Here is a 12,500-nt window from a genome sequence, read left to right as displayed (position 1 = left end):
ATGAAGACGAAAACCATTTAAATCCACGGGTTAGTTAAGTACGTCAAGTTGTTTGCTAAAGAAAACTAAAAAGTCGCAAAAATGCGTACGAATAAGCATACAGAAACACGCACCTACACACACACACACATATTTATTTCATAAATCAGTGAATGGACAAACGGACGAATGAATGAATGGATTGATGCGTATGCGTATGCGTATGCGTGTGTGTGTGTGTGTGTGTGTGTGTGTGTGTGTGTGTGTGTGTGTGTGTGTGTGTGTGTGTGTGTGTGTGTGTGTGTGTGTGTGTGTGTGTGTGTGTGTGTGTGTGTGTGTGTGTGCGTGCGTGCGCGCGTGCGTATGCGTGTGCGTGTTCCTGTGTGTTTGTGTGTGCACCAATATAAACATCTTACATAACTCCCTTTTCTCGTAAGCCCCTCCCGCCCGACGTCCTCCTTCAACACGGCGAAGGTCCCCAGATTCCTCTTTGTCATTTCCTCCACGAGGCCGTATCTCGCCTCCGCATCACACTTCTTTTTCTTCTTTTCTTCCCCCTGCCACTCACGCGGGAATGTCAGAGGAGCGCGTGCTGCAAGCTGGAAGCCTTGCTGGGACGAAATCGGGAATGCAGACTGGAAGGAAGGACAGGAATATGGGGGTGGGAATATGGGGGTAGGAATATGGAGGCATGGATGTGGTTGTAGGAATATGGGGGTAGGAATATGGAGGAATGGGGTAGAGGAGAAAAGAGTATAGATGGTTGGGTATACGATAGGGATTTTTTTTTTTTTGTTTTTTTGGTATAAAAATATCCTTGTGATATTTCTAATCTCCATGGCTAAGAAATCTAGAAAACACACGTTTCCCTTTCCATAAAGTTATAGAAAGTTTTAAAATTTCGTTTTTTTTGGTCAATGTTTTCAGAAAAAAAAACAGCGACTGTCCTATGTTAGTTACAGTAAGTGAGTTTGCCAATTCCGCGACTCTTCAGGAATGCTATCGACATCGTCAGCTCATCGTGTTTCTCTTCTCTTAACCTTTATCTTTTTTGCTGGTTCCTACACACACACACACACACACTCTCTCTAACACTAAATTTCTCTCTCTCTCCTTCACCTTCATTCTCATCTTCTTTACCTCCCCCCTCTCTCTCAGCATCTATGTTTTTACCTCTTTCCATCCCACCCGCCAATCCTCTTGCACACGTTCTTTCTTTCTTCTCTCTCTTCTCCTTATCCTTCTTACCTTCGCTTTCCTCATCACCTCGAAGGGACCCTAAGCGAGCATCTTTCTGGACTTCCTGTTGCGCATTTACATAATTACAGAGACTTCAGAGTAAGCACTTGAGTTCTGGTTACTGTGTGCGTCCCAAACGTTTTTCTTTTTCTATATTTTTTTTTGACAGTTTACTAAGGCGTTCGGATGATGTCTCTTTGAATGTGGAATGAAGATGTAGCTTCGAAATCTCTCTCGTCTGTTTGTTTTGCTTCTTGAAGTGATTTGATGTTTGTTTATTGATTTTTTTAAAATATCAGGTACACATGCGTGCCTTAGTATAGACACACACAAAAACACATACATTTTCTCAGCAGAGAAAGGATCAACAATATTTTAACGGAATAATTAGCAACAGTAAACAAACAAATAATTCACACTAAGGGAAGCAGCCCTGTACAAAAAAGGCACTACAGGAAGGTCTTATCTATACCAGATGTTCATTTATTGTTATTGTTATAATAATCATTCTCATTAAGACCTCTGCAGTTATTTTCATTATTACAAGGGTTCATTTTGTATATATACATCATATGAATGTATTCATCTCTCTCTCTCTCTCTCACACACACACACATATACAATGACGGTCATTCATTTAACACACATCTCTAGGTCAGGCGGGTAAGCGGAAAGACATAGTTCGAAAATACCATCCTTATCCTGGCCGTAAACCCATAGGATCCACCTGAGATCACTGGCTGTTATATTGTTCCAATGATAGTGTATTTCTAGGTCTGTAGGATTAAGGAGGTGAGGGAGGGAAGGATGGAATAAATGAGATATGGAGGAAGATAGGAGGGGAGGGAAGGTTAGGGGAAGAGAAGGAGAAAGAAATGGAGGGAAGGGGGAAGGAGGAAAGGTAGGAAGGAGAGGAGAGAAGGACGGAGCGAAGAGAGAGAGAGAGAGAGAGAGAGAGAGAGAGAGAGAGAGAGAGAGAGAGAGAGAGAGAAACTTCGAGGGAGTTAGAGAGGGAAAAGGGTATATCATATCAATATCGAAACCTTAACCGCCTTCATTTGCACAAATCCAATGTAACCGCTACCCATCTAAACAGCTCTCCATTTCACTCACCCTTACCCAACTTCCCCAAATTCTCCTTCCCTTCAGCAATAAAATCCTACCTAAAGCACGTACATGCACTCTTATCAAAACAAAGCGTTAGCAACGGCAAGACATCAACGTTTTCTTTCCTATGCAATTGCTGTAGCGGATAACAGAAACTTTCACGAAGGTGGTAGGTAATAACAAGACTGCGTTATCGACTGTAACATCATCGATATTTATTCACTTGCCCACCCAGTTTGCCTCTATATAGAAGGCGTGTGTTGTGAAGCATTACAAAAACAAAGTAATAAGCATAACTTTGGTCGCTGTTATGGAAAGACTCACTGTTATTCCCGAGAAAGTATAGGGGAAGAACCTGGAGACTTGCTATATGTATTTTTTATTTAATTTTATTATTACTACATTCTATAAAGATGGACTTATAAGTTTCGATTAAATGGCTCATTCTGGATAAAGCCAGAGGCTTTTGAGTACGTTATTAGATCGGAAAATTAGGTGCAAAACTTCTATAACTGTCGGTCGGTCTCTCTCTCTCTCTCTCACTGTGTGTGTGTGTGTGTGTGTGTGTGTGTGTGTGTGTGTGTGTGTGTGTGTGTGTGTGTGTGTGTGTGTGTGTGTGTGTGTGTGTGTGTGAACTTCCTCTGAGTTCGTGATTTTTAGCACGCTCTAAGAACTCTATACAATTCGAATAAAATCTGATTCGGCAACATCTGGTTTCTATTGATTTTATCAATTTTATCTAAAAATACACTTACGAGTAAGTGAAATCTGGCGCACCGTTACTATAGACTTAAATACACGACAAGGTTCCTCTCTCGAGATTTCTTAATTAATTTCGTTAATGATGGAAGAAGTTACAAGGTAGGAGCTTAGTTATTATACATAAGTCTGTGATACAAAACTTCACCTTTTTCTCTCTATTTTTTGCTGACGTCATGCAATAAGAAAAGTATATTTGCCCAAGACTATATTGAAGTAGTAAAGACATAAACCACACACACAGTGCTGTAAAAAAAGGCACACAAAGGTTGTTTTCCAGTGCCTAAAGCTATCTAATTTGCAGCCATCCCTGATGTGTGGGCTGCTTACCTGCATGAAAGTCGTACATATGTATACACGCTGGGAAAAAAACTACATGCACGTATTTGTACGTGAAGTCATTTGCACAACTGTAGTTGAACACGCCCGCACATACATGAACTTGAACTTGCACACACAAATAAAAGCACAAATATACGCCCACGCACAGGCACAGACACACCCACGCCCAGCCCCCCCCCCCACGCACGCACGCGCAAATACATACACACACACACACACACACACACACACACACACACACACACACACACACACACACACACACACACACACACACACACACACACACAGAGGCACACACACGCGCGCGCATACACACACACACACACACATGCTCGCACCCATACACACGCACGTCAGTATACAAAAGCCGGCCCTCTGGTGCTCTCGAGAAAAGAAGTTTCTACGAGACATTCCCTTTGGTCGAAAGGGCCCCGGAAGCCTCCTTGACTCCTTTATCTACTAATTTACTTACATAATGGAATCTGCGCTCTTCCCTCCTTGCAAGACAGAGGTTTCGGGCGCGGGGGGTGGGGTCCTTAAGCACCCTCTTCCTCTTCCTCCCACTATCCTCCTCTCCTTTATTCTCCCTCATAACTCCCGGCTTGTACGCAGCATCAACATAAACTGCAAGAGTCGGCTCATGGTATATAAACCCATGGCGCCGCTGATATCACCGCGTGCTTATAAGGGCGATGACGGCGTGATACTCGAAGGCGACTCCCATCCTTACGGTCAGCGACGCCACGACGAAGGGATCGTTTATGAGCCTAACTTCTATCGCAGTCTTGGCAAAGAGGAAGGAGCCTTTTGCGGAAAGTTTGAGCGAGAGGTGCGCTGTCTGCGGGTCTTCTTGGGGGAAATCACACAGAAGTGGTTTAAAAGGGAAGGGGGGGGGGAGGGGGGTTGCAATGGAATCACGCTTCAACAAATTCTCAGCAGACGCGGAATTCCGCAACCGAGAACAAACGCTTCGGTTTTATGCAAATCCTTTATGTCTTCCGTCACTCTCGGCAGGGATTCGGGGAAGACTAAACCCGAGGTATAATAGACGCTGGAATACTGTGTTCATATATATAATACTGCTGATGATAATAATAGAAAATAATCTTAACAATAACCTATATATCAATAAATACGGACACACATGCCTATCACTTTCAGAAGAAAAAATAGAGTTCTTATTTCCCGATGAATTACGTGGCCCGACAGGGTATTTGTTACCACCTGTCAAAAAGCGGCTTCAAGACCAGGTTCCTGAGTGCTAGGGACTGTCAATCCCTCCTTAAATGCATCTCGTTTTTCTCCCGAATTTAATCCAAGCTCAAGATACTAAAGAGATCACGAGGCTTATCAAGTCCCCTCAAGCGGCCAGCCATTGGTAATGAGGCTGTCGCAACACGCAGACGTCACTCGAGGTTTTTATACTTTCGCTCTCCTTCCGTTTTCTTTCATTCATTCCGCTTCCAATTTTTACCACGCTTTTAACTGTTGCCCATCCCTTCCTCCTCCTTTACATCATTATCACCAAAACCATCATCAACACTATCATCACAACCATCATTATCACCACATTCATCATCGTTATCGCCAAAACCAACATAATCGTCAATGAAAAGGGAGACAGCCACAGTAGAAAATGAAACTAAACGGTTTAGTTTCATTTTCTACTGTGGCTGTTTCCCTTTTCATCTTTGTATACACGTTACTGCGCTTGTGTTTGTGATTATCGTCAATATTATCACTATCAAAATTATCACCAAAATACTAATGATTAACACTATTTTCATAATCATCATCCTCAAAAGCTGCAGCTGCTTTCTCCTGCACGTTCATCTTTCTGATGTTGCACTTAAAATGTGTATAAAAAATAAGGAGATAAAAATGTAAAGCAAATTTGCACGGAAAACATGTTATCAACATTTTACAACTGAAAATTATCATAATGCCAAAATTTTACATCGTGCAAAGTAACTGTACGTCTCTTAGTAAATATTCCAATTTACCTTCTAACTTTGAATCTTCTATTTATCATCCTTCTTTCATCTTTACTTTCTTTCTTCTCTTTCGTTGCCAAGCTTTTACGACCATCGACCTCCATCTTTATATTTTTCTCCTCCCTCCCTACATTACTTCCATACTTTCTTTTTTATTTCCTTTCTCCCTTTCTTTTCTCTGAACTCCATCCTTCTTTCCCTTTTCTCCCCTCTTTTTCTTCCCCCTTCCTTCATTCGCCTGCCCAAATTACAGGGTCAAGGCCGCTGTCTGCTTCGCTATGCACAGACATCCACGCAGTCATTCTAGCCCGGGTAATGCGTTTCCAAAATTCCCCTCTAATACCCGGTAGCGCCAGAAGGTAATCGTTGGCCCCTAATTAGCTCCCGAGAGGTCGTTTTGCTTCTTTCTTCCGCCTCCATCACTGAATATTCGCGTTTCACGTAACTCTCTGACCTCGATTTTGGTTTGACTAACCTTCATTTTTTCTCTTGCCTTTTCTTCTTCATTAACGTCATTTTTTTCGTGTTTGCTTACTCCTTTACTTCTATTGTTCTGTTCACGCTCTTCTTGCTGTTCTTCTTTTACAAATACTCCTACTTCTTCTCTTCCTCTTCTTCCTAAAGGTCACATCAGAGAGACCTGACAGCCAATCTGTTATTTACTCCGGGGCCCCGCTAACTAATACTCTCGCTTTCATTTTCGAAGTGTTGAACCTCTCGAAAATTGGAAAAGGCTTTCGACTCCGACAGATAATTCATTCTCTTTCACGTCTGAATGAATACCAAGGATCTAACTGCAGCCATTTTGTCAGGCGGGAGATTTTAAGGCAAAAAATCGGGCAGTTATTGCAGATGTATTCTATTGAAAAAAAAAAAAACGACCTCATTTGTTTAGTTACAGGTCTAATTGGTTCGCCCGACGAGATGGTCCTCCGGTGCTGGTTATGAAATGTTCTGTCTTGTTACGAGTCTTGCTCAAAACGTCAGACGGTTTTTGTGTTCGTAGTCTTCTAGTGCTATTATTATTGATTTAACCCAATCAAACGAAACAAACTCAACTCAACTCAAATTGATCTAAATCCAGCCTTTTATATATCTATACATATATATATATATATATATATATATATATATATATATATATATATATATATATATATATATATATATATATATATATATATATATATATATAATATATATTATAATATATGCGTGTGTGGAGAGACAGATAGTTAGATATACTGATATATATAGATATAGTTGGATATAATTATATATATAGATATACATATTTAGATAGCAAGGTGTGTGTGTGTGTGTGTGTGCACGGCCGCCTGTATGTCTGTTTAGCAATTCATGCATCCTGGTTGATCCCAAGCAAAGGCCTCCCAAAAGACCTCCTGGGGTTCTATCTCCTGCGCGTCGCCCCCAGAAATGGGAAAAAAATAAGTAAATCCGCTTTAAATTCGACGCCCAGATGGGTTGTCGCCGCAGCCAGCTCCTTCTTGACGTGCGAGTTATTTCCCTTTGCAGACCCTCGGCACCGCTCGCCCCGCGGACGCCTCCTTATATCGTCCTTTTCATTCTGGGTTCCTCCTTTCTCGTGCCTTTTGGCGCGATCACTCTGTTCTGTTTGGTTTTCATTTGTTGTGTTTGCTCATGTTTATTATTATTTTTTATTCATTTATTTTTATTTATTATTATTATTTATTTATTTATTTTTATTTTTTTTGCTGTATTACTTTTATATTCTTGGTTTCTCCCCTCTTTTCTTCTGTGCTCATCTTCCTTCTCTGTCTTTTGATTCTCAAAGTAAAAAACACACCCTTGTTTTCTTTCTTCTTGTCATCCATTAGTCTATATATATATATATATATATATATATATATATACATACATATATATACATATATATACACACATATTACTATATATATATATATATATATTATATATATATATATATATATATATATATATATTCCACCTTCACATTTCCACAAGAATGCCCGCACGTTTGCCCTCCTTTCTCTTCTGTCTCTCTCTCTCTTTCCTTCCTTCTTTCTTTCTTTCCTTCTCTCCCTCCCTCCCTCCTCACCGCCGCCCACATGCCTAACCGCCCGCGTCAGCAAATCGTCGAGCAGCTCTTGTTGGTGTGCGAGTCAGTGGGCGTGCCCGGCATCCGCTCCGAACTGTGATGGATGCGTCTGATTGCTGCTGACTTGCTGAAGTTCTGCCATATATTTCAAGTTGTTCTGCTTTTTTTCCCGTTCCTTTTTTCTTGCTCTTTCTTCTATTTATTTTCTTTCTTCCTTTATACCTTCCTCCCTTCCTCTCCCCCTCCCCCTCTCTCTCTCTCTCCCCCGTTATCTCTACCATCCTCTAAAACCGCTGTCATCATTACTTATGTCCTAACTCCCGTTAGTATTATCAGTGTGGTTCTATTTTGTGGTAACCTACTGGTAGTTCTTGCATGGTTAATAGATGGAGTCTGATGGGGGTGGTACTAGCGAGACAATTAGTGGTACCTTTGTAGCAGGAATGGTAGTTTTTGGTGTAGCAGTAGCATTGATGGCAGCAATATTTGAAACACATATTTAACATCTAAACACTTTCATTTCCCTTCTCCGTCACATGCAATCTCTTTCACCTTTCTTAATTCATTCATTCTCTCTCTCTCTCCCTTCTTTCCTCCCTCCCTCTCTTTCTTTCTCTTTCTCACTCTCTCTCTCTCACCTCCGACTCCTTTCCCAATCCATAATTCTAGTTCCTTCTTCCGGATGCATTTCCCTCCAGTTAATGCCAGCCTAACTTCACGGATTCCTATATTCTCGAGACGGCCACGAACTTCTGTGAATTCATGTAATTAATGTTGTTTATTAGTCTTCCGTTCTTCTTCTCTTTTTGCCTGAAATTCCTTTGTTTATTCAAATTGCTGCTCATGCAGTAATTGTCTATTGAAGACAGCTCTCTGTCTGTCTGTCTGCTCTCTCTCTCTGTCTCTGTCTCTCTCTCTTTTATGCTAAGCTGCCATGGCAAACTTATACAAGGAGCAAATAACACTATACCAATCCCACGACTGAGCACGTCTCAAGTATGTTTACCGCTATCTAGGTTTCGAGTCGATAAACAGCCCTGGAGATTTGTGAGGCAGAAAAGAAAAAAAGAAAATGAAAGAAAAAAGTGAAAGAAAGACCTACGGATTGTGTAGCCATCTGAGCAACAGTTAATCAACCTTTGCATTATAGAAGATCCCAGACTGTCGAGGGAATGAGGTCAGCTCTGTATAAACATAAAGTCTTGTTTGTCTTGCCTATTTGGCCAGACACACGCTCGACGCTGCAATGCCGTCCGTCCGCACACCGGGATGCATGCAATTACCAGTGCGGCTGAACACAAATACCATCAATCCTGCGTTTGCCGGAGCGACGATGGCTTTGGACGATGAGGGTAGATATATGTGCGTACACAGATGCACGCATGCGTATATATATCATATACAAACAAACACACACACACACATACAAACCCACCCATACATTTATTTATCTATACATACATATATACATACATATATATACATATATATATATATATATATATATATATATATATATATATATACATATGTGTATAATATATATACGCTCACACATACACATCTATCTGTTTATATATATACATATCTATCTATCTATCTATATATGCATATACATGCATACATAAATACATATATATATATATACACATATATAAACGTACATACATATATATATATATATATATATATATATATATATATATATATATATATTTATATGGATAGGTTTATATATATATATATATATATATATATATATATAAATTAATATATATATATATATATATATATATATATATATATATATATATATAATAATATATTATTATTATATATATATATATATATATATATATATATATACAATATATCTATATTATATATATATATATAATATAATAATATGATATATATATATATATATATATAATATATATATATTATTATTATATATTGTGTGTGTTGTGTGTGTGTGTGTGTGTGTGTGTGTGTGTGTGTGTGTGTGTGTGTGTGTGTGTGTGTGTGTGTGTGTGTGTGTGCGTAGACACACAAATTGATACATCCCAAGTGGAGTGATCTTAGGTTGACAATGAACTTGATACTGTTAACACGCGTTTTCATATCTGTGTTGATAACTACTTTACGCTGGGGAGGTATATGTGTGGAAAAAAAAAGGAAAAACTAACTCGCACATATCTGAGTCGGGTTTTCCCGCGTCCTAACGACTCAAGGATCCCACAATCGAATTAAGAGAAGTAGACCCGAGGCGCCCTTGGCCAGTCAGCCAGCCAGGAAGGGCACGACAAAAATCGCCTCTTCCTGATTCTTCTTCTGACCGATTCTGTTCTCTCCCCCCCTTTTTTCTCTTGTTGTCTTTGTGACCTGTCTATGATATATTTTCATTCGTATCTGCTTGATTACTCAATTTATGTGGATTTCTTTTTCTTTTTTCCTATCCACCATATATTTCCGTTTTGGCAAAAGACAATCATAAATTTTTATAATATCCACAAAAGCCTTGCATTGTTTTTTCTCCTCTTTATTTTAAATTCAATTCGTTAATAAAAAAATATTGGTTCACAAACGAACTGAACAGCTCTTCCTTCTCCCCCCCCCCCTCCTTACAACTTTAAAAGAAGCCGAGTCAAAAGTCTTCATCAACAAGACGACACCACAAGACCAAAGCGAAAGAGGAAGGGGAAGGGGGGAGAGGGACAAGGAGAGAAAAGGGGGAGGGAAGGATAGAGGAAAGGAGGGAATGAGGGAAGGGGAGAGAGAAGGAAGGAGGAATGAAGGGAGGAAGGGAGGGAAGGAAAGGAAGGAAGGAAGGAGGAAAGTAGAGAGAGAGAGAAAGAGAAAGAGAGAGAGAGAGAGAGAGAGAGAGAGAGAGAGAGAGAGAGAGAGAGAGAGAGAGAGAGAGAGACTCACGTCCTAAAATTCTCCATTGAAGGGAGAGGGGGTGGGAGAAGAAAGGAGGGAAAAGAGAAGACGAGGGGAGAGAAGAGAATAAGAAGGACAGACTAGGTTAAGTGAGCAATGAATTTATTCCAATGCACAATTTCCTTGAATATGTAAAACATTCACAAAAGAAGAAGGAAAGGAAGAAATAGATAAAGATAAAAAGAAAAAAAAAAAAGAGAGATGGACTTCCTCTTCCTCGAGATCGCTTCTACGTTACTGTGTGGCTTAAGGATTAATGTGACTCGAATTACTTCCTTCAATCTAATTAGGAACCGAAATGGGGTTTATGTGGCCCGACTGGATTGTATCACGACCCTAATTCACTTTCATTAGGGAGACATACCTAATTTGGATCAAAATACAGGGACAGATAGGGCAGTTAATCACATGAACACATACAGAAGGACACACACACACACATATACACCATACACGCACACGGATAGATGAATACATATTTCTTGGCCACAAAAGAAACAGACTTTACATATAAACTTAATATATTAAATAGGAAAATATGCAACATTCAGTTTACTATAAATATAATTTTTTTTCATATCCACCTTCCCTCTTCTTCATTGTGCCATTATCCTCTTCCTTTTTTGTTGTTATTCCCTTCTTTCTTTCCTATCTTGACATTATATATTCCAGTTTCAATATTTCATAAACACTTCCGCTTTTTTTTTTGGTCATTATATAGGTTATTCTAGTTCATTGTCCTTCTTTTTATGTCTTTTTTCATAATTGAATTTCTGAAGTTTAGATTGCTTTTACTAAGTAATAAAATCCTCTGCACCTTTATCAAAACAATTCTGAACTATAAAGAAAACATTGCAGGTATATAAATATGCACATATATATATATATATATATATATATATATATATATATATATATATATATATATATATATATATAAAACGTATTGTATATTATATGTATCATATATATCGCATACCATACCTATTATATAGACTACACATACATACATACAAATACTTTTTATATGTATATATATGTATATATGCACGCATGCACTTACTCCTCACTCTCTCTCCCTCCCTCCCTCTCTATGTATATATATGTGTATACGAATGTGTGTACATATATGTGTATATATATATACATATATATGTATGTATGTATGCATGTATGTGTATATATGTATGTATATATATATATATATATATATATATATATATATATATATATTATATATATATATATATATATATATATATATACATATACACATGTGTGTGTGTGAAAGAGAGATAGACATAGAGAGAGATAGAGACAGAAAGAGAGACAGATCGACAGAGAGAGAGAGATGATATCCTTTACCTTGCGAGATCATTGCAAGATAGCACACGATTCTCAGATGATCCTTCCTTTGCAATTTACGTTCAGGTGAATTGTCAGCGTCCGGGGTCTGTTGGGTCTGTCTCCTCGGCGGTGCTGACAACTCCAATCAAGATGCCGTTGGCTACAGCTGAGGTGATCTTCTCTCTCTCTCTCTCTCTCTCTCTCTCTCTCTCTCTCTCTCTCTCTTCTTATTTCATTTAGCTTCCCCTTCATCTTTGAACACGATTAGTAAAGCTTTCAGTACTCTCTCTCTCTCTTTCATGAACGGCAAGAACATTATGCTGTCAAGATCAAATGGCAGAAAATCCACCATAGCTATATATCTTCATCAGAATAAAAATAAAATTATAAGATGGTGCTAAGTCATCTCTATAGTTCAAGATAACGAACAATGATTGCCAAGAGGATTTGGAAACAACTATCTCCTCTTTTACAAATATATTGCAAAAAAGAAAAGTGCATATTTTTTTTTCCCTCACTGAATATTAAGTTCAAAAATAAGAAAAAAAGAGAGAGCTATAGGCGCTTGGCTCCACTTAATTGCGTATTTTCGACATCCCACATCAAAAGAATTCAATAACCGAGCCTTCTTGTCTCTCGCGAAGGTATCATAATGGAGATGCTTCTCATTAAAAATGCCTTTCCTC

General features: G+C 38.8%; 1 protein-coding gene across 8 annotated transcripts in view; it reads right to left on the bottom strand.

The window, feature by feature from the left end:
• Positions 1-12,500, bottom strand: part of LOC119573231 (calcium-dependent secretion activator-like) — a 261,069-nt gene that overhangs the window by 164,184 nt on the left and 84,385 nt on the right. The window lies entirely within an intron of this gene.

This window comes from Penaeus monodon, chromosome 5 (assembly GCF_015228065.2).
Source record: "Penaeus monodon isolate SGIC_2016 chromosome 5, NSTDA_Pmon_1, whole genome shotgun sequence".
In the NCBI taxonomy this organism is placed as follows: domain Eukaryota; kingdom Metazoa; phylum Arthropoda; class Malacostraca; order Decapoda; family Penaeidae; genus Penaeus; species Penaeus monodon.
The sequence above is the reverse complement of the archived record's forward strand: the minus strand, read 5'-3'. Positions and strand labels throughout refer to the sequence as shown.